We start from the raw sequence: 23369 nt of genomic DNA on the forward strand, positions 1-23369 counted from the left end.
GCACCCAAAAGCACCACAAATATTGGTTGGTGGCGGCCTCAGCCAACCTTTATCTATCCCTCATTTCCTCAAGATGGCTGGTCCATCATTGTAAATAAGCACCTGTACTTTGTGTCTCCCCCGCCTCATTGTAAGCTCTTACGATCAGGGTCATCATCATTTTAGCTTTAATTATTGCATTATCTTTAACGTTGCTACTTATGACTTGTATATGAACTGTACAATTGTAAAGCACTGAAGAGTATGTTGGTTCTATATAAATAAGGATCATTATTATTAAGTGATTTTTTGACAGCGAACAGATGTGGCAGTAGATAGGCCTATGTGCGGCTAGGGAATTTGAACTCTGCTTTCCAAAGATGTGATCAACCACAGTTAACTTATGCTTTAAGAGGGGGCAATCACTTTTTTACAGAAGGCCCTGTAGGTTTGGATTTCTTTTTCCCTTATAATAAATACCTTCATTTAAAAATTATTTGTGTTATCTTTGTCTACTATTTACATTTGTTTGATGATCTGTAACATTTAGGTGTGCCAAACATGCAAAAGAATAGGAAATTAGGAAGGGGGGGCAAACACTTTTTCACACAACTGTATAATGCTAACTCACCTGCAATATTCCAACAGAGTAATGTGTTTAACCCCTTTCTGACCTCAGACGGGATAGTACGTCCGAGGTCAGAAGCCCCACTTTGATGCGGGCTCCGGCGGTGAGCCCGCACCAAAGCCGGGACATGTCAGCTGTTTTGAACAGCTGACATGTGCCCGTAATAGGCGCGAGCAGAATTGCGATCTGCCCGCGCCTATTAACTAGTTAAATGCCGCTGTCAAACGCAGACAGCAGCATTTAACTACCGCATCCGGCCGGGCGGCCGGAAATGACGTCATCGCCGACCCCCGTCACATGATCGGAGGTCGGCGATGCTTCTCCATTGTAACCATAGAGGTCCTTGAGACCTCTATGGTTACTGATCGCCGGTAGCTGTGAGCGCCACCCTGTGGTCGGCGCTCACAGCACACCTGCAATTCTGCTACATAGCAGCGAACAGCAGATCGCTGCTATGTAGCAGAGCCGATCGTGCTGTGCCTGCTTCTTGCCTCCCATGGAGGCTATTAAAGCATGGCAAAAGTAAAAAAAAAAGTTTAAAAAAATGTGAAAAAAATAAAAAAAAATATAAAAGTTTAAATCACCCCTCTTTCGCCCCATCAAAATAAATCAATAAAAAAAAAATCAAATCTACACATATTTGGTATCGCCACGCTCAGAATCGCCAGATCTATCAATTAAAAAAAAAGCAATAACCTGATCACTAAACAGCGTAGCGAGAAAAAAATTCAAAACGCCAGAATTACGTTTTTTGGTCGCCACAACATTGCATTAAAATGCAATAACGGGCGATCAAAAGAACGTATCTGCGCCAAAATGCTATCATTAAAAACGTCATCTCGGCACGCAAAAAAGAAGCCCTCAACCGACCCCAGATCATGAAAAATGGAGACGCTACGAGTATCGGAAAATGGCGCAATTTTTTTTTTTTTAGCAAAGTTTGGAATTTTTTTTCACCACTTAGGTAAAAAATAACCTAGTCATGTTAGGTGTCTATGAACTCATACTGGCCTGGAGAATCATAATGTCAGGTCAATTTTATCATTTAGTGAACCTAGCAAAAAAGCCAAACAAAAAACAAGTGTGGGATTGCACTTTTTTTGCAATTTCACCGCACTTGGAATTTTTTCCCCGTTTTCTAGTACATGACATGCTAAAACCAATGATGTCGTTCAAAAGTACAACTCGTCCCGCAAAAAATAAGCCCTCACATGGCCAAATTGACGGAAAAATAAAAAAGTTATGGCTCTGGGAAGGAGGGGAGTGAAAAACGAACACGGAAAAACGAAAAATCCCAAGGTCATGGGAACCTGTCACTGTGAAAATGCAGTCCAATCTGCAGACATCATGTTATAGAGCAGGAGGAGCCGAGCAGGTTGATGTATAGTTTTGTGACAAAATATTCAGCATAAAGCTTTAGTCACACTAAACGACTTACCAGCGATCACGACCAGCGATACGACCTGGCCGTGATCGTTGGTAAGTCGTTGTGTGGTCGCTGGGGAGCTGTCACACAAACAGCTCTCTCCAGCGACCAACGATCAGGGGAAAGACTTCGGCATCGTTGAAACTGTCTTCAACGATGGTGAAGTCCCCCTGCAGCACCTGGGTAACCAGGGTAAACATCTGGTTACTAAGTGCAGGGCCGCGCTTAGTAACCCGATATTTACCCTGGTTACCATTGTAAAAGTTAAAAAAAAAAAACACTACATACTCACATTCTGATGTCTGTCAAGTCCCCCGCCGGCGTCGACAGGGTTAAAACTGCTTTCGGCAAGAGCGCTGCTAATGCATGCGCTGCTGCCGAGAGTTTCCCTGCACTTACTGTGTCAGTGCCGGCAGTAACAGCAGTGACGTCACCGCTGTGCTCTGCTTTACGGCCGACGCTGACACAGTGGACGCCGGGGGACGTGACAGACATCAGAATGTGAGTATGTAGTGTTTTTTTTTTAACTTTTACAATGGTAATCAGGGTAAATATCGGGTTACTAAGCGCGGCCCTGCGCTTAGTAACCCGATATTTACCCTGGTTACAAGTGAACACATCGCTGGATCGGCATCACACACGCTGATCCAGCGATGACAGCGGGTGATCAGCGACCAAAAAATGGTCCTGATCATTCCCCAACGACCAACGATCTCCCAGCAGGGGCCTGATCGTTGGTCGCTGTCACACATAACGAGATCGTTAGCGGGATCGTTGCTACGTCACCAAAAGCGTGACGTTGCAACGATATCGTTAATGATATCGTTATTTGTGACGGTACCTTAAGTTGTGCTTTCATCAATTTATCATCTGATCTTTCTTTGTATAAGAGTTCATACGGAGATAGCTGTCAATCACTGATAGGATCGCCCACTTGACTGAAAATCCCAGAAAGATCAGAGGCTTTACCCCAATTTATTTGCAGATGATGACTAGGAAAGCGTCAGCATCCGTCTCCTCCTCTGAGTGTTCTGTTTAGGGTAGGTTCATATGAGCATATAAAATATCGTTCAGAGTTTCATCCAGAAAATTAGGATGACTTTTTTTTCTCATTTGTCAATCATGAGCAGTCTGTATGCAATCCGTTTTTTTTTTTTCATTTTCTTTTAGTTTTCCACCAGCAGCTATTAATCATATACAGGACCTTTTACAGTTTCCTATGTTACAGAACTGCAATGTATCTGTAAAAATTAGATGCTATACTGCGGCATCAGATTTTTTTTTCTCATCCATAGACTCGGATGGGTTAGTCTCATTTGATTTACGAAAGAATCTAGTGCATGCAGAGTTTTTGTTGACATGCATGTTCGGTCAGTAAGGCTACGTTCCCACGATGAGCTTTTTGTGTGTTCATTTGCACTGCCCCATTGAATAACATTGGTCCAAGTGATGCCAGTTTTTTCATGCACATCATCGGGACAAAAATAGGGTCATGTGAGTTAGCCCTTATCAGAACAATTTCCTACGGGAGCTTATCCCCGAAGACACAGGTGCTGAGTGGACACTTTCACTGCCAGTATTTGTACTCCAAATGATGACATTCTGATATCAGTGCAGAGGAAGTAAAAGGGTATAAATACAAAACATGATAAATAGAAATAAAGTAGGCAAAAGCAAATTTGCAACATTTCATAACTTTCAATGCTGAATAAACTTATTAGCAAAAAAACATAAACGTTTAATTGCTCTTTAACTCATTTTTGTGAGTCTTTTTTATTTTTCAACATCACATATTTGTAGAGATTACTTTTTAGTGGCCAATTGCTGTAATAAAGTTGGAGACAGATGACAGGTTCACATCATTGTCATTAGAGAACGTAGACATCTGGACTCCTTGTTAACACAGCTAACTCCGCACATGTCACAGAGCATGCTCACTAACTCTGCACATGTCACAGAGCATGCTCACTAACTCCGCACATGTCACAGAGCATGCTCACTAACTCCGCACATGTCACAGAGCATGCTCACTAACTCCGCACATGTCACAGAGCATGCTCACTAACTCCGCACGTGTCACAGAGCATGCTCACTAACTCCGCACATGTCACAGATCATGCTCACTAACTCCGCACATGTCACAGAGCATGCTCACTAACTCCACACGTGTCACAGAGCATGCTCACTAACTCTGCACATGTCACAGAGCATGCTCACTAACTCCGCACATGTCACAGAGCATGCTCACTAACTCCGCACATGTCACAGAGCATGCTCACTACACTCTCTCGTTGTAGTCAAGAAGCGGTGTTCTGACTCAAGGTTTCTTTTGCCATGCGACTGTAAAAGGAAATACTCCTTCATAATGATATAAAAGAAATATAACATACGTACAACAATTACAGTGGGGCAAAAAAGTATTTAGTCAGTCAGCAATAGTGCAAGTTCCACCACTTAAAAAGATGAGAGGCGTCTGTAATTTACATCATAGGTAGACCTCAACTATGGGAGACAAACTGAGAAAAAAAAATCCAGAAAATCACATTGTCTGTTTTTTTAACATTTTATTTGCATATTATGGTGGAAAATAAGTATTTGGTCAGAAACAAAATTTCATCTCAATACTTTGTAATATATCCTTTGTTGGCAATGACAGAGGTCAAACGTTTTCTGTAAGTCTTCACAAGGTTGCCACATACTGTTGTTGGTATGTTGGCCCATTCCTCCATGCAGATCTCCTCTAGAGCAGTGATGTTTTTGGCTTTTCGCTTGGCAACACGGACTTTCAACTCCTTCCAAAGGTTTTCTATAGGGTTGAGATCTGGAGACTGGCTAGGCCACTCCAGGACCTTGAAATGCTTCTTACGAAGCCACTCCTTCGTTGCCCTGGCGGTGTGCTTTGGATCATTGTCATGTTGAAAGACCCAGCCACGTTTCATCTTCAATGCCCTTGCTGATGGAAGGAGGTTTGCACTCAAAATCTCACGATACATGGCCCCATTCATTCTTTCATGTACCCGGATCAGTCGTCCTGGCCCCTTTGCAGAGAAACAGCCCCAAAGCATGATGTTTCCACCACCATGCTTTACAGTAGGTATGGTGTTTGATGGATGCAACTCACTATTCTTTTTCCTCCAAACACGACAAGTTGTGTTTCTACCAAACAGTTCCAGTTTGGTTTCATCAGACCATAGGACATTCTCCCAAAACTCCTCTGGATCATCCAAATGCTCTCTAGCAAACTTCAGACGGGCCCGGACATGTACTGGCTTAAGCAGTGGGACACGTCTGGCACTGCAGGATCTGAGTCCATGGTGGCGTAGTGTGTTACTTATGGTAGGCCTTGTTACATTGGTCCCAGCTCTCTGCAGTTCATTCACTAGGTCCCCCCGCGTAGTTCTGGGATTTTTGCTCACCGGTCTTGTGATCATTCTGACCCCACGGGGTGGGATTTTGCATGGAGCCCCAGATCGAGGGAGATTATCAGTGGTCTTGTATGTCTTCTATTTTCTAATTATTGCTCCCACTGTTGATTTCTTCACTCCAAGCTGGTTGGCTATTGCAGATTCAGTCTTCCCAGCCTGGTGCAGGGCTACAATTTTGTTTCTGGTGTCCTTTGACAGCTCTTTGGTCTTCACCATAGTGGAGTTTGGAGTCAGACTGTTTGAGGGTGTGCACAGGTGTCTTTTTATACTGATAACAAGTTTAAACAGGTGCCATTACTACAGGTAATGAGTGGAGGAAAGAGGAGACTCTTAAAGAAGAAGTTACAGGTCTGAGAGAGCCAAAAATCTTGATTGTTTGTTTCTGACCAAATACTTATTTTCCACCATAATATGCAAAAAAAATGATTAAAAAAACAGACAATGTGATTTTCTGGATTTTTTTTTCTCAGTTTGTCTCCCATAGTTGAGGTCTACCTATGATGTAAATTACAGACGCCTCTCATCTTTTTAAGTGGTGGAACTTGCACTATTGCTGACTGACTAAATACTTTTTTGCCCCACTGTATATAAAATTGTTGCAAACAAACTGGATAATGTATATTTATAGAATTTCACATAGAAGGATTTAGGCCATTTTTCTGAGTCTGTAGTCTCTGTATATTTCAGAATAAGGCTCTTTGTGCAGTATGTATGCAGTGATGTGCCTGATCAATTCTACTCTTCTTTTATCTAAGTGTGCTCACATCATCTCTCAGTTCCAACTCCTGTGTTAGCTCTACTTTGTTTTTCCTGGCATTAAACTAAGCAAACATTCAGCTCATGCTGGGTTTGCAATATGTATGGATTCCTGGCAAGTCAAAGAAAACGCAGTTCAGAAAAAAAAGTCATAAAGTTGCATCTCGCCTGTATCATCCTAAATCTGCTCTGTCTCTGAGTTGCCTTTTTAATGTTTTTAGTCACTTTGATGAGTTTGACAAGATGTAAGGAATATTTATACTCCTTTATTTTGGAAATTCTCAAAAAGTTAGTAAACCTTATGGTATCTCAAATCAATTGTATTCTTAATATATAACTTGACCATATGTTTCATCAACATTTTATTTTTAGTTGCAAAAGTATTTATTGGATGAGAAATGAAATACAAGTATTAGAAATAAAACCTAAATTCATGAAGCCTGGTGTCTTGATGATGGATGCGCTGGAGTGAGATGCCCAAAATTCATTAAGAGGCGTTTACCTCTTAATGAATTATGTGCATCTTTTAGCTGCCGTAGTCCTTGATTTGATTTACATTCCCCCTCTCTTCATTTACTTTGCAGTCTTGTTAATTGATAAAAGTAAACTATTAACACTTCTATTTTGTAAAACATTCTCACTTTTGCACAATACTGTATATGTACAATATATATATATATATATATATATATATATATATATATATATATATATATATACTGTATATATTGTAATGGTCTAAAGATTGGCCTTTTCTTAACAATCCTTCAAGGCCGTGATTATCCCGGTTGCTTGTGCACCTTTTTCTACCACACTTTCTCCTTCCACTCAACTTTCCATTAATATGTTTGGATACAGCACTCTGTGAACAGTCGACTTCTTTAGCAATGACCTTTGTGACTTACCCTCCTTGTGGAGTGTGTCAATGACTGCCTTCTGGAGATCTGTCAAGTCAACAATCTTCCCCATGATTGTGGAGCCTACTGAAACAGACTAAGTGACCTTTTTAAACGCTTAGGAATTCTTTGCGGGTGTTTTTGTTAATTATTCTAATTTACTGTGATAATGACGTTTGGGATTTCGTTGGCTGTAAGCCATAATCATCAACATTAACAGAAATAAACACTTGAAATAGATCACTCTGTTTGTAATGACTCTATATAATATATGAGGTTCACTTTTTGTATTGAAAAACTGAAATAAATTAACTTTTTGATGATATTCTAATTTTATGAGAAGCACATAGATAGATAGATAGATAGATAGATAGATAGATAGATAGATAGATAGATAGAAAGATTAGAATTTTGGTTTTGTATTTTTCTGTACCTTTCCAATGTTCAGAGCTATGTAGTTCACTGTTCCGCTCTATAACTCCATGACTCTGGTATTACGGTTAGAGATTTCTGGACTTTTACTGTTTGCTCCTCTTCTGTGCAGTGGTGTAATTGGAAAAGATAAAGATGGATTTTTTTAATACTCCTTCCGCCCTATTACAGTTTAATAGTCCATTATTAGGAAAGCACTGGATGGGATTTTGCAGCTGGAAGCAAAGCGCACTCAACACCAGGGATTTCATTATCACAGATAAAGACACATAATACTCATTTTAAAGTAGAAGTTGAGAAAGTTACACAAAACCGTAGCTTCGAAGTGTTATTTAAGATGGAATATAAGTGACCAGTTTAATTTCTATGAAAAACTACTTTTAATCAGTTGTAGTGTTTTTCTTCTGTTTTGCACATATCATTTTATCAAGCAGCATATTCTTTCAGGCTCTCGGCATCTCCGCGGCAATGATTTTGTAATGAACTTTTACTAGATAAATAAAAGTAACCTGTCACTTCCAGCATTTTTGATAAAACACTGAATTGCTGAATTGTATCATACATTATTTTTTATATAATTCTTAATAACTCTCGAAATCTTCCACATGCAGGACCATCAAGAAAGAAGTGACGGTTATGACTGCGAGTACTTGAATTTGAGGTGGTTGTCTGATTTGCAGTGATAGCAGAAGTTAATCTGAGGACTCCAAAAGTCAGCTGGTGTTACCAGGAAAGTAGCTGCCAAGTGTAACGATCTTACTCGGGCAATACCTGAGCTAAAAATTAGATAATTCATCTACTGCTCACGCCCAACTTCCATTGCTAATACTGCAATTTGGGTTGAAATACTCAGCTAATCCCAGGACTTAGGTGCCCTATCTGATGACTGATATCCTGGATAAGGGTATTAGGAGGAGGACTTTATATAGCAATGGGTGGTTAGAGGTATGGTTGTATGGGCAATAATAATGGATATCAAGATTTATCTGACCATACCGTAATCAGAAGGGGATACCAAAGCAAAATCAAACATTCAAGATGCCAGTTAATGGAGGTCAAGCAGAATCACGTAGGTCAAACAATGAAAATGACACAAAAGAACTTCAACAAACCTGGGTCACGTTGCAAGGGTACAATGAAGAATTCATAGAATAGGGAATTTGCCCAAGGGAAGAAAAGGACAAACCTGGCTCCATGAGGTTTTAATACAGGTATCCTAATTTTTTAATTCTCTTCCCACTCTCTCTAAGGCTAGGGTCACATTGCGTTAGTGCAACCCGTTTAGCGCTAGCGCTAGCGGGTTGCGCTAACGCAATGTTTTTAATGTGCGAGAGCGGGGAACGGACCGCGGGCGCTGGAACATGGCACGCGCTAGTGCTGCGCGCTCCCATTGCCGTGAATGGGCGCGCTAACGGACGCGTTGCACGGCGTTAATTTCGCCATGCAGCGCTGTCCGTTAGCGCTTTCCCATTAACACAATGGGAACCAAGCCTAAGGGTGTCTCGAAGATTACATAGATAATGTTTCATCCAAATCCAATAATCACATAGACTTAATATCTATCTGACCCCCACTATGACTTGCTGATAAAAGCACACAATTGATTATTATTTTTTTTATTATTAGTAGTATTTATTATGTTGTGCTTATATTTCAGATTCCACAAAGCTTTACAGACTGTCCTCATTGGGGTTCACAATCTAAATTCCCTATCGGTATGTCTTTGGAGTGTGGGAGGAAACCCACACAAGCAGAGGGAGAACATATAAACTCCTTGCAAATGCCCTTGGTCGAATTTGAACCCAGGATCCCAGAGCTGCAAAGCAAAAGTGCTAACCACTGAGCCACCAGGCTGTCACTCTCTCACTGCCCTAGATCACCTGCTACCATTATCCTGTCTTCACCCCAGACTACCAGGAATGCACAGGACATAAAAATGATCCACCTTATAAGATGCAATAGCAGTCATCATTTAAATATGATACAAGTTACAGGTACATTGGTGACTAGGGGTCTACAAACTGTTTTTTTGCACATAGGTCCCTTAGTTGTATTTATCCTCATATAGATCAAGATCAGAATCAATCTGCAAACCCAAATCAAATCAGGGAAATAATAGCTTGAAATATCACAGGACACGATACATAGTCTATCTCCTCCCCACACAGTAGGCCAAAGAAAGATGGAGCAAGGAGAAGTAGATTCATCAGTGCCAGTATTACTTTTCCCTTTAATGCCTGTGTGATGGACATATGAGTTAGGTCTCTAGGAAAAGTAATGTTTTCACCTTATATTATTATTTGACTATGTTAAAAGTAAAATAAAAGATATATAACTGCTGGAATGCAACAAAAAATAAATGTTGTGCCCTTAAGAATAAAACTGACTGCGTTCTGTAAAGTCTATAATGTGATTTGCTTTCAATCTATTTTCTATGAAAAAAATAAATAATTCCGTTAATAAAACAATATAGAAACTATGTTCCATAATTTTAAAAGAATTGGTCAGCCCAGCATAAATGTTCGGCAACCACTGCCGTGAGTGGCATCCTAGAAGATTGACCTACCAACCAACTCTCAAGGACATTACTATGGATAGTAAGATCTAACAGATCACATAAGGCAGGACAATGAGATGCGGATAGAAGAGCAAAGGTAAAAAGTCCAAATGACAGAACAGAGTATGTCATACCATTGAACAGGTTTAAAAGAAGATGAGAAAGCCAAGGGTCACGTTGGGTCCGTGGTACAAAGAGGAATCCCTAGATTCTAAAAATGTATTTTCCACTTAAAGTAAATGTACCACTTAACACCAAATCATTTTAGATCCCAAAAATCTGCATTAATTTAAACTATAGGTCAGAGCTCGCTAAATTACCTACTTCCCGTCACACAGCTGTTTAGTTGAACGATTATTCCCATTTCAGGTTTTCATGGTGCACAGTACATGGGAACAACTGTGTCCAAGCTCCAACCACAGTAGGCAGAGCTATATACACAGCCTAGTGTGGTTGATCTACTTTGTTTCTGTAATTCCCATAAAATTGAATTGGAGTCATGGAATCGGCATTGTCCAGCTGCTCCCAATTATTTATGTAGTTCAACTTACTGTTGTCGACACCTGGACAGAGTTATTCCTGTCTCAGATACAATAGGCTAGGCTGGAAATAACCCTGTTAATGATAACATTGGGGCAGCATACTTTCACCATTAGGAAGAATGTTGGAATTTTTGTGTAAACAAACTACTTTTTTTAGTTTAAAGGGGTCTTGTAAAGTTTGGAGGTTAACTCAACCCTTGGATAAGCGATAACTTCCTGATTGATGGGGATCTGACCACTGATCCCAAGAACTGGGGCTCTGAAGAGTCCCATGGTGCTGAAGTGGTGGTCTATCATGTGCACTGACACTCTATTTATCTCTACATCCCTAATAATAAATAATAATCTTTATTTTTATACAGCGCTAACATATTCCACAGCGCTTTACAGTTTTGCACACATTATCATCACTGTCCCCGATGGGGCTCACAATCTAAATGACCTATCAGTATGTGGGAGGAATCTGGAGGAAACCCACGCAAACACGGACAAACAAGAGCATACAAACTCCTTGCAGATGTTGTCCAAAGTGGGATTAGAACCCAGGACTCCAGCGCTGCAAGGCTGCTGTGCTAACCACTGAGCCACCGTGCTGCCCTATAAATAGTAGTTACCTGTGGCCAGGTACAGACTGGGGCTGAAATTCAGCCCAGGCATTTGAAATCACACAGACCCATGCTGGCCCCATCCCCAAGCACCAGATGGGAATATATTAGTCATATTACCCTGGATGGAGGAAAGCAAGATTTCCTACAAGACCAATATTTCTAATGAAACCCATGGCCTGCTGGGGTAAATGAGTGAGTCAGCGACCTTGTGCTCAGGTCACAACTCTTAACAGTATGGGTGTCTTGAGAAGACAGATTCTGCTAACAATATAGCAGACATGGAAGCCAATGACCAGACAGGCCCTTCTGGCATTTGCCAGAATTGCCAGCGGGTCTGTCCGGCCCAGCCTGTGGCCATACAGGAAAAAAATAGGTTACTGCACACCTCGACGCACGTTTCACTGCCGCTTGTAGTTTAGTCAGGAGGTATTTATAGGGATACTGGCTCACTATAGCTACATGTTATTGATGTGGTTTCATTGTGTTGCAATATTAAAACATATAATTTGAGATTATCATGTTTTCATTATTAGTGGACTTCTATTTATATTCATGTTAATTTATGATTTGAAGGGGGCGTGTCCTAGCTGGCCATGTGCGCAGACGCAGAGGAAAGCGCTCCCGCTGCCATCAGCAAGATAATCCTGAGCAGACACCACTGTCTGCCTCAATTTGCACCATACCTGTGGGCTGAAGCCCCCAGGAGTGGAGGGGAGTCGCGGAAGCCACCCGGTGAGAAACAATTGAGGAGCAGGCAGAAGGACGCGGGCGCAGGAGAGGCTAGTGGGATCCAAGATGGCGTCGCGGCCAGAGTGGACGCTGAGAAAGCAAATGCCGCCTGTCAGAAGCGACTAGAGGTTGCAGCAAAGCTAAAAAGGTTTGCCTGGGTGGATGGTGGGGAAAAGGCACAGGAAATATCTGAAGAGGGATCTGAAGGAGAGGAGAAGGTGGAGGAGAGACTTGATAAAGGAATGCCTGGGCGGGGAGGGGGGGGTTTGGGGCGGCTGGATGTAGGGGGGTGGTGGCACAGAAGGGGGAGGAAGATAGTGGCATGGCTGCAGAGGCAGAGGCTGAAAAGGCAGTGGAATTGAGTGAAGAACCGACCATAAAGGATGTTTTTATCATCTTATCCTCCAGTAACCAGTCCGTAAATGACTTAACCCTTCAGATGAAGGAGGTTAAAGGGGAGATTATACAAATAAAGGCTGCTGTGCAGAAAATGGACAAACGCATGGGAGAAGTGGAAGAGAGGATGAGTACAGCGGAGGATCATATTGTAAAACTGCGAAAGTCAGAGAAAAAGTTTGTCCAACAGATAACGAAATTGGCGGCAAAAAATGAGGACCTAGAAAACAGATCCAGAAGAAATAACATCCGGATAGTGGGTTTGCCGGAAAAAACAGAGGGGAGAAATCCCACTGAGTTTATTGAAATCTGGCTGAAGGAGAAGGTTGGAGCTGAAGTTCTGACAAAGGTCTTTGCTGTTGAAAGAGCGCCCCGAGTGCCACCGCAGCCCCCTCCCCCTGGAGCCAACCCCCGTACTATGCTGGCTAAAATATTAAACTACAGAGACATTATTCTTAGGAAGGCCAGAGAAATGGAGGACTTCACTGTTGGAGGACATAGGATTGCCATTTATCCGGACTACTCTGCTGTAGTTCAGAAACAGAGAATGCAGTTTACTGGCATCAAGAGGCGATTGAGAGAACTGGGGGTGCAATACTCCATGTTTTTCCCTGCGAGGCTGAGAGTGGTCGCCTTCAATAAAGTACATTTCTTCATGACGCTAGAGGACGCTACTCACTGGATTGATATTAATGCAAAGAAACTGCAGGATGCAGAAGACTGACTTTCTGTGGCAACATGTGTTGTTATTGCTTCACTTTTGGCAGAAGAGAATCGGGTTTCTTTCTATGTTTATTTACTGCCTATATCTCTTTCAAGTTTTGGAAGAGTGGAGAATGGCTAGGTTGATTAATGGGCCAGACAGAGTTTGATTTGGATAATGCGAAGGGGGGTGGGGGATGCTAACAGGGTGTTCTGCAAATATTGTTGTTGTAATCTCTTTACTTTATTGTATGTTTTGATATGTTATTAATTAATGTAAGGAGCTGTGGTGCTGTTGTTGGTGGGAGCCAGAGGGTGGTGATTAGTGTTGAGCATTCCGATACCGCAAGTATCGGGTATCGGCCGATATTTGCGGTATCGGAATTCCGATACCGAATTCCGATACTTCCCGCGTATCGGATACCGGAATCGGAAGTTCCCAGAATTCAAACTGCACGCAGCAGCCAATGAGGAATGATTGGAAGTGTGGGCACATCCTGTTTAGCATGGTGGGCATGTAAGTACTGGCAAGGCTGTGATTGGCTGCTGAAATGATGTCACTCTGCACTATAAAAAACGCTGCCGCCATTTTGCGCTCACTCTGCTGTGATTTCAGTTAGGGACAGGACGCTGTGTTCTAACTGAGGGCCAGTTGAGCTAGCTAATTGCTTTATTTTCCTTTCCAAAGGCTAATTTAGCAAAACGCTGTGTGTTCTTCACTGTTCACCTTGCTCTTGCCTTGCAGCGCTGTTTTAACAGCGTTCTGCAAGGTCTCTGTGTGTGTGTGTGTGCAGCTCACTCTGTAGTCTGTGTGCAGCCATATACCCGGTTGTATTCAGCTCAGGGGGGGTTCACACTGCCTCACACAGTTGTCCTTTTTTGCTCATAGTGCAGCCTGCTGCACATTTTTCTCAAATTTCCTATTAGTGTTTTTCCACCCGTCTCCAGCTAAATTGTGGAAAAACACTACATAGGATAACCTAGAGGGGGGTTTTTGGGCCTTGCAGCGCCGTTTACGGCTGTCTGCACGGTCTCCGTGTGAGCCCAGCTCGCCCTGTAGTCTGTGTGCAGCCATAGCCGGTTGGATTCAGCTCAGGGTTCGTTACTGGCTCATACCTTGAGAAAAATTTTCCTTTCTTTCAAATAGTGCAGCCTGTTTAAAAATTTAAAAAAAAATTCCCTATTAGTGTCTTTCCACCCGTCTCCAGCTAAATTGTGGAAAAACACTACATAGGATAACCTAGAGGGGGGTTTTTGGGCCTTGCAGCGCCGTTTACGGCTGTCTGCACGGTCTCCGTGTGAGCCCAGCTCGCCCTGTAGTCTGTGTGCAGCCATAGCCGGTTGGATTCAGCTCAGGGTTCGTTACTGGCTCATACCTTGAGAAAAATTTTCCTTTCTTTCAAATAGTGCAGCCTGTTTAAAAATTTTAAAAAAAATTCCCTATTAGTGTTTTTCCACCCGTCTCCAGCTAAATTGTGGAAAAACACTACATAGGATAACCTAGAGGGGGGTTTTTGTGCCTTGCAGCGCCGTTTACGGCTGTCTGCACGGTCTCCGTGTGAGCCCAGCTCGCCCTGTAGTCTGTGTGCAGCCATAGCCGGTTGGATTCAGCTCAGGGTTCGTTACTGGCTCATACCTTGAGAAAAATTTTCCTTTTTTTCAAATAGTGCAGCCTGTTTAAAAATTTAAAAAAAATTCCCTATTAGTGTTTTTCCACCCGTCTCCAGCTAAATAGTGGAAAAACACTACATAGGATAACCTAGAGGGGGTTTATTGGGCCTTGCAGCGCCGTTTACGGTTGTCTGCACGGTCTCTGTGTGAGCGCAGCTCGCCCTGTAGTCTGTGTGCAGCTCTAGCCGGTTGGGTTCAGCTCAGGGTGCGTTACTGCCTCATACTTTGAAAAACAATTTCCTTTTTTTTCAAATAGTGCAGCCTGTTTAAAATTAAAAAAAAAAAAATCCTATTAGTGTCTTTCCACCCGTCTCCAGCTAAATAGTGGAAAAATACTACATAGGATAACCTAGAGGAGGGTTTTTTGGCCTTGCAGCGCCGTTTACGGCTGTCTGCACGGTCTCTGTGTGAGCGCAGCTCGCCCTGTAGTCTGTGTGCAGCTATAGCCGGTTGGATTCAGCTCAGGGTGCGTTACTGCCTCATACCTTGAAAAACAATTTCCTTTTTTTCAAATAGTGCAGCCTGTTTAAAATTTAAAAAAAAAAATTCCTATTAGTGTCTTTCCACCCGTCTCCAGCTAAATAGTGGAAAAACACTACATAGGATAACCTAGAGGAGGGTTTTTTGGCCTTGCAGCGCCGTTTACGGCTGTCTGCACTGTCTCCGTGTGATTTAAACTAGCTCTGTAGCCCGATCTGCACAAAAAAAAAAGTAAAGTTCACCAAACACAACTTAACACTTGTGTAGGCCACATTTGAAAAATAATAAAGTTTAGTCCACACTTTACAACATTAGTGTTTCTTACACCTGTTAGGAGGAGCATTTCAGGAATAAGCACGCTAAGGCCTTAGTACTTTTCTGCTTATCTTTATCTGTCAACCAAGATGAAGAGGGCAGGGAGTAAGGCACGTGGGCGTGGGCGCGGAGCAGGGAGAGGAGCAGGGAGAGGACGTGGTGATTCTGTGCCTGCTGCGGGCGCCGGTGACTCGTCGTCACTCAGTTTCAGCAGGGAACAGTCCTTCATGCGCAGCTTTGTCGGAGAGCGCCGTGCACCGTTGCTGCGTGAAGACCAAATTGAAGCCGTTGTCGGGTGGATGGCAGCTAACGCCTCGGCATCGACTTCAGTTAGTGCCACATCCTCTCAGGCACAGAGCACTGGAGAGCAGCCATCTGTCTCTTCACCACCTGCCAAATTGGCCAGGCAGTCAGAGAGCCCAGGACAGGAGCCGTCTCTACTTCTGTTCTCTGAATCTCTTGGCTTGGAAACAGGGGGCCAGCCAAGCAGCATTGGAGAAATGGAAGAAGAGGCAGTGTGCAGTGATGCCCAACAGCTTTTTATCTCTGACTCTGAAGAGGCAGGTGGGCCAGTGCCTCTGGTGACCACAGCGCAGTACGCATCTGATGATGAAACTCAGGTGCCGCTTTCTGATGCGTACTGTGCTGCCGAGACTACCCAGGAGGAGCAGTTAGTGGCAGAGGGTAGTGGAGATGATGAGGTCCTTGACCCATCGTGGCGTGAGGAACAGGAAGGTGGTGGGAGCAGCTCTGAGGAAGAGATTCCCCTTACGGGCCAAAGAGGGAGAGGGAGGGGGAAGACTGCGGAGCCTGTAGCCTCCACTTTGGCACCCGTTAGGAGCCTGTCTCTTTCCAAAGCCAAAAAGGGCGCTCCCAAGACTTGCAGTGCCTGGTCCTTTTTTGACACAGTTGCAGATGACATTTGTTTTGTCAAATGCAAGCTGTGTCATCAGAAAGTAAAAAGAGGTAAAAGTGTCAGCAACCTCAATACCACAAATATGTGGAAACATGTGCGGACCAGGCACGCGGTGGAGTTACAGAAACACAGTGAAGACGTAGGCCAACCAACAGCGGCAGCTACCACCTCTTCATCTCGTGTTGCCTCTTCCTCCACTGTTGTCCAGAGACCTAGTGTAATTCCACCCACAGCACCACCTTCCCAGTCATCCTCACACTCCCAGTCTACTCTACAGCCATCGGTAGTACAGGCATGGGAGAAAAGGCGGGCATTCTCGGCCAACCACCCCCGAGCACAGGCTCTGAATGCAGGCATTGCCAAACTGTTGTCCCTGGATATGCTCTCGTTCAGGCTGGTGGAGACTGACAGCTTCCGTGACTTGATGGCATTGGCAGTCCCACAGTACAAGGTGCCCAGCCGCTTTTACTTCAGCAGGCAGGCTGTCCCTGCCCTGCACAGGCATGTTGAGGCAAACATAAAACATGCGCTACTGAACGCTGTCAGTAGCAAGGTCCACCTCACCACCGATGCGTGGACCAGTCAGCATGGACAGGGGCGATATGTTTCCCTCACTGCCCATTGGGTTAATGTTGTTGAGCCAGGTACAGATCGTGCGAGTGGCGCAGGACGTGTCCTGCCCACTCCAAGGATTGCAGGAATCCAGTCTGTACGCATCGACTCCTCCTCTTACACCAGTTCCTCAGATTCCTCTCTGCAGGATCCGTCACAGTCCACCTCCACGTGGACCCGTGAACGTTTACCTATGACCGACATGAGCACAGCCGTGGCCAAACGTCAGCAGGCCGTCTTGAAACTAGTTTCATTGGGGCATCGAAGCCACACAGCGCAGGAGCTCTGGAATGCCATCAAGCAGGAGAGCGATGTGTGGTTACTGCCAGCGAATCTCCAGCCAGGTATGGTAGTGTGTGACAATGGCCGAAATCTGGTGGCAGCTTTGGCCCTTGGCAACCTCACTCACATCCCATGTCTGGCACATGTGCTCAATTTGGTTGTGCAGAGTTTTCTGAGGGACTATCCGGATCTTGATGCCCTGCTGCACAAGGTCCGCCTAGAGTGTGCTCACTTGCGGCGTTCCAGCTTGGCCAGATCCCGCATTGCTGCTCTGCAGCGCCGATTCCGCCTTCCGGAACACCGCATCATATGTGACCTACCTACCCGGTGGAATTCCACGTTACATATGTTGGAGCGGTTGTGTGAGCAGCAGCAAGCAGTTATGGAGTACCAGCTGCATCAGGCGCAAAGAAGTCGCAGTCAGCGCCGATCAGACTTCACAACCACAGAGTGGGCCACTATGAAGGACGTCTGCCAGGTTTTGCGTCCTTTTGATTATTCCACGCGGATGGCAAGTGCAGATGATGCACTAGTCAGCATGACTGTCCCCCTTATCTGCCTGCTTCAGCAAACTTTGCAAGGGTTAAGGGATGATGTTGTGGAAGAGGTGGAGGATGAGGAGTCACCTTTTCCATCAGCTTCTGGAGAGTCAGCGCCACGTGGTTCCTCACAAAGGGGTACGCAGGGGCCAATTTGTGAGGATGAGGAGGAGTCAATGGAGGAGGAAGAGCTCCGTCCAGAGGAGGGAGCGACACAATTGTCCAGTGATCAGTGTGTACAGCGAGGGTGGGGTGATGACGAGCGGGCAGAGATCATGTCTCAAGCAGGGGACAGCGTTTCTGGGCCAGTTGGCACTCTGCAGCACATGGTGGATTTCATGCTGCAGTGCCTGAGAAACGACCGCCGCATCGACCACATTCTCAACATGCCTGATTATTGGGTGTTCACCCTCCTCGATCCTCGCTACCGGGACAACGTCCAAAACCTCATCCCTGCGTTGACCCGGGAGCATAAATTGCGGGAGTACCACGACACACTGGTGAATTCCATCATCTTCTCCTGTCCAACTGAGAGGAGTGCTGCTAGTGCTTTACAAAGCAGCTCAGTGCGTCGAGGCAGTGGGGGAGGCTCTGCCCAAAGAGGGAGCAGAAGCAGTGCCTCTGCCCAAGGCAAGCCCAGTATGGCACAACTCTGGCACACTTTTGTGTGCCCGCCCCAAATGTCTACACCATCACCGGCGGCTCCAGTCAGCAGGAGGCAATGGTTCCGTCAGATGGTGACAGACTACATGGCTTGCCCTCTTACTGTACTCCCAGACGGCTCTTCCCCGTTCAAGTTTTGGGTCTCTAAGCTGGATACATGGCCAGAGCTAAGCCAGTATGCATTGGAGGTGCTGGCTTGCCCTGCGGCTAGTGTCTTATCGGAACGTGTCTTTAGTGCCGCAGGTGGTGTACTAACAGACCGTCGCATGCGACTATCCTCCGATAACGTTGACCGGCTTACGTTCCTGAAAATGAACCAGGCCTGGATCTCGCAGGAATTTCCACTCCTCTGCCTGATTAAGTAATTGGGTGTCATCCAGGTCTCCTGCTGTGTTCATCTTTCTACCACCTGAACTGCTATTCCTGGGCTCCAACACCGCCAGTTGCGGCTCAGAAGTGCAGGCTGCACAGTAAAAACATACGACCCAGTGTTATTGGGTTTCAGTAACGTCAGCTGATCCCCAGCTGTGTAGCCGGCAATGTGTCCTGCGACCGCCACGCTGGCACAACAACCTAAATGTAAGGGAACCTGTCCCCCCCCCCCCGTCGTTTGTTACTGAAAGAGCCATCTTGTGCAGCAGTAATGCTGCACAAGGAAAAGGTAGCTCTTTTTTTTTAGCTCCTTGCACACGCAGAACTTAACACTTATAAAATGTGTTCACTGATACCGTTATACTGTCCCGGAGCTGGGACTTTCCTTCGCAATGTGACGCAGCACAGCCGTCATTCCTACCCCCTTGGTGCCATGCGCTGCCTCCTCAGCATTGTTTTAAGCTGTCACTGAGCCTGCGCTGTTCTGTTATCCCTTGGGCATGCCCTATTTGCGCTGCCTGTCTTCTGACATAATTTGGTGTCAGGCTGGCTGCGCCTGTGCGGCCGCGCTGCCCGAGATCCCGCCTCGCTGTGTCTTCTGATTGAGTCACACTGCGGGCCTGGGATCCATGGGCATGCGCAGTGCATATCTTCCCCTCGGGCTCTCGCTCATTTCCCTCCGCCTTCTTTAGACTGTGCGCCGTCAGCTGATCCCTAATAGCATGCCACGGCCGTGACACCGCACAGTCTGAAGAAGAGGGAAGGAGGGGAGTGAGAGTCGAGGATATGCACTGTGCATGTCCATGGTTCCAAGGCCCGCAGTGGGATTACGTTGGACGAGACTGCGAGGTGGGATCTGGAGCAGCGTGGACGCACAGGCAGTGACAGCCTGACACCAAATTATGTCAGAAGACAGGCAGCGCTAATTGGGCATGGCCAAGGGCTAACAGAACAGCGCAGGCTCCGTGACAGCTTAAAACAACGCTGAGGAGGCAGCGCATGGCACCAAGGGGATAGGAATGACAGCTGTGCTGTGTCCCATTACGAAGGAAATTCGCACCTCCGGGACGGTTTAACGGTATAAGGGGACACATTTTTAGTGTTTACTTCGGTGTTTGCAAGGAGCATAATTAAAAGAACCACCTTTTCCTTTTGCATCATTAGTGCTGCACAAGATGGCTCTTTCAGCTACAAACGTCTTGGGGGGGGGGTTAAAGGTTCCCTTTCAACTTGCTCCAATCAGGCTTCGGCCTACACTCTGTTCCTCTGCTCCTCCTGCTGTCCCTGGGCTCTAACACCGCCAGTTGGTGCCTGGAAGTGCTGTGTGCACAGTCAACAGTCGCTCCTCTGTTATTGGGGTTCAGTAACGTCAGCTGATCCCCAGCTGTGTGTGCGGCAATACCTCCAATCTGCTCCTCCTGCTGTCCCTGGGCTCTAACACCGCCAGTTGGTGCCTGGAAGTGCTGTGTGCACAGTCAACAGTCGCTCCTCTGTTATTGGGGTTCAGTAACGTCAGCTGATCCCCAGCTGTGTATGCGGCAATACCTCCAATCTGCTCCTCCTGCTGTCCCTGGGCTCTAACACCGCCAGTTGGTGCCTGGAAGTGCTGTGTGCACAGTCAACAGTCGCTCCTCTGTTATTGGGGTTCAGTAACGTCAGCTGATCCCCAGCTGTGTATCCGGCAACGTGTCATGCGACCGCCACGCTGGCACAACTAAAATGTAAGGGGACCTGTCCCCCCCCCACCCCTAGGCGTTTGTTACTGAAAGAGCCACCATGTGCAGCACTAATACTGCACAAGGGAAAGGTCGCTCTTGAAATTATGCTCCTTGCAAACGCTGAACTACACACTCATGTAATGTGTCCCCTCACACCGTCCAACCGTCCCGGAGGTGGGACTTTCCTTTGTAATGTGACACAGCACAGCCGTCATTGCTACCCCCTTGGCACCGTGCGCTGCCTCCTTAGCGTTGTTTGATTCCGTCATGGACCCTGCGCTGTTATGTTATCCCTTGGCCATGCACAGTTTGCGCTGCCCATCCTCTGACATCATTTGTTGTCGTCCTGGCTGCGCCTGTGCGTCCACGCTGCCCGAAATCACACCTCGCAGTGTCGTCTAATGTGATCCCACAGTGGGCCTGGTATCCATGGCCATGCGCAGTGCATATACTAGCCTCTCACTCCCCTTCTTCACGCTTCTTCAGACTAGGCGGCGTCAGCTGATCCCTAATAGCATGCCACGGCCGTGACGCCGCACAGTCTGAAGAAGCAGGAAGGAGGTGAGTGAGAGGCGATGATATGCACTGCGCATGCCCATAGATCCCTGGCCCGTAGTGGGACTACATTAGATGACACTGCAAGGTTGGATCTCGGGCAGCTTGGACGCACAGGCACTGCCAGCCTGACACCTACATGATGTCAGAAGACGGGCACCGCTAACTGTGCATGGCCAAGGGATAACATTACAGCGCGGGCTCCGTGACAGAACCAAACAACGTTGAGGAGGTGGCGCCCGGCACCAAGGGGGTTGGAATGACGGCTGTGCTGTGTCACATTACAAAGGAAAGTCCCACTTCCGGGATGGTTTGACGGTGTGAGGGGACACATTATATGAGTGTGTACTTCAGCGTTTGCAAGGAGCATAATTTTCGGAGCCACCATTTTCCATGTGCAGTATTACTGCTGTACAAGATGGCTCTTTCAGCAACAAATGCCTGGGGGGGGGGGGGGTTAAAGGTTCCCTTTCAACTTGCTCCACTGCAGGCTTCGGCCTACACTCTGCTCCTCTTTGATTCCCTGGGTTTCAACACTGTCAGTTGCCACCTGGAAGTGTTGTCTACACAGAAAAAACACTAGGTGATGTGTCAGTGGGGTTCAGCACCGCCAGCTGTTCCCCTGCTGTGTAGTCGGCAACGTGTCCAGCACAAGCCACGCTGGCACAACAGAACAAAAGCTGCCACCAGTGCAGGCTTCGGCCTACACTCTGCTCCTCTCCTCCTCCTGCTGACCCTGGGCTCAAACACCGCTGGTTTTTGCCCGGAAGTGCTAGCTGCACAGAGAAAAACACCAGCCAATGTGTTAGTGGGGTTCAGCAACGCCAGCTGTTCCCCTGCTGTGTAGCCGGCAACGTGACCTGCAAACGCCACGCAGGCACAAGAACTGAAATTAAAGGGAACCTGGCCCCACCCCCCCAGGTGTTTCTATGTATAACAGCCACCTAGTACAGCAGTACTGCTGCATTTGTACAAGGTGGCTGACTTTTTCTCCTTGCCCACGTGGAACTCAACACATACAAAATGTGTCTCATTGAGACCATTCCACTGTCCCTGAGGTGTGACTTTCCTTTCTAATGATACGCAGCACCCCCCTTGGTAGCGTTTCCCGTCTTTTGTCATCATGGTTAGCTGGCTGCGCCTGTGCATCCGCCCTGCTAGAAACAACGCCCCTCGTTGTCATATTTATTTTGTCAGCGAGGGTGTGGTTTATGGGCACGAGCAGTGCATATGTTCGCCTGTCTTAACTCATCTCCTTCCGCCTTCTTCAGACTGTGCGGCCTCCTGGCCGTGGTAGGCGATAAGGGATCAGCTGAGGCCGCCCAGTCTGGAGCAGGTGTAAGGACATGTGTGAGCGGCAAACCTATTTACTGCACAAGGCCACGAATCCCAGCCACGCAGTGTGATTTTTTGAAAACACACTGTGGGTCTGGGATTCATGTCCATCGCTAACCGCAACGGCCGACATGAAATGAGGTCAGAAGACAGGAAGCGCTCACAGCGCATGGCCAAGGGATCACAATAGCGCAGACTCCTGTACAGCAAATAACAACGCTCAGGAATCTGCACCCAGTACCTAGGTGCAAATTTTGACACCTGTGCTGCGTCTCCTTAAAAAGACAAGTCACGCCTCCACAACTGTTTGACAGTATAATGGGCTAAATAGTGTACGTGTTTTATTCAGCGTGTGCAAGGAGCAAACTAAATAGAGCAACCTTTTACTTGTGCAGCATTAATGCTGCACAAGGTGTGGCTCTTGTACCTTGCAACACCTGAGGGGGGGTTAAAGGTAACCTTTGAAATTGGTTCAACTAGGCTTCGGCCTACACTCTGCTCCTCTCCTCCTCCTGCTGACCCTGGGCTCTAACACTGCCAGTTTTTGCCCGGACATGCGAGCTGCACAGAGAAAAACACCAGTGAATGTGTCAGTGGGGTTCAGCAACGCCAGCTGTTCCCCTGCTGTGTAGCTTGCATCGTGTCCAGCACAAGCCACGCTGGCACAACCGACCAAAAGCTGCCACCAGTGCAGGCTTCGGCCTACACATTGCTCCTCTCCTCCTCTTGCTGACCCTGGGCTCTAACACCGCCAGTTTTTGCCCGGACATGCGAGCTGCACAGAGAAAAACACCAGTCAATGTGTCAGTGGGGTTCAGCAACGCCAGCTGTTCCC

This window comes from Ranitomeya imitator, chromosome 2, assembly GCF_032444005.1.
Source record: "Ranitomeya imitator isolate aRanImi1 chromosome 2, aRanImi1.pri, whole genome shotgun sequence".
NCBI classification, from domain to species: Eukaryota; Metazoa; Chordata; class Amphibia; order Anura; family Dendrobatidae; genus Ranitomeya; species Ranitomeya imitator.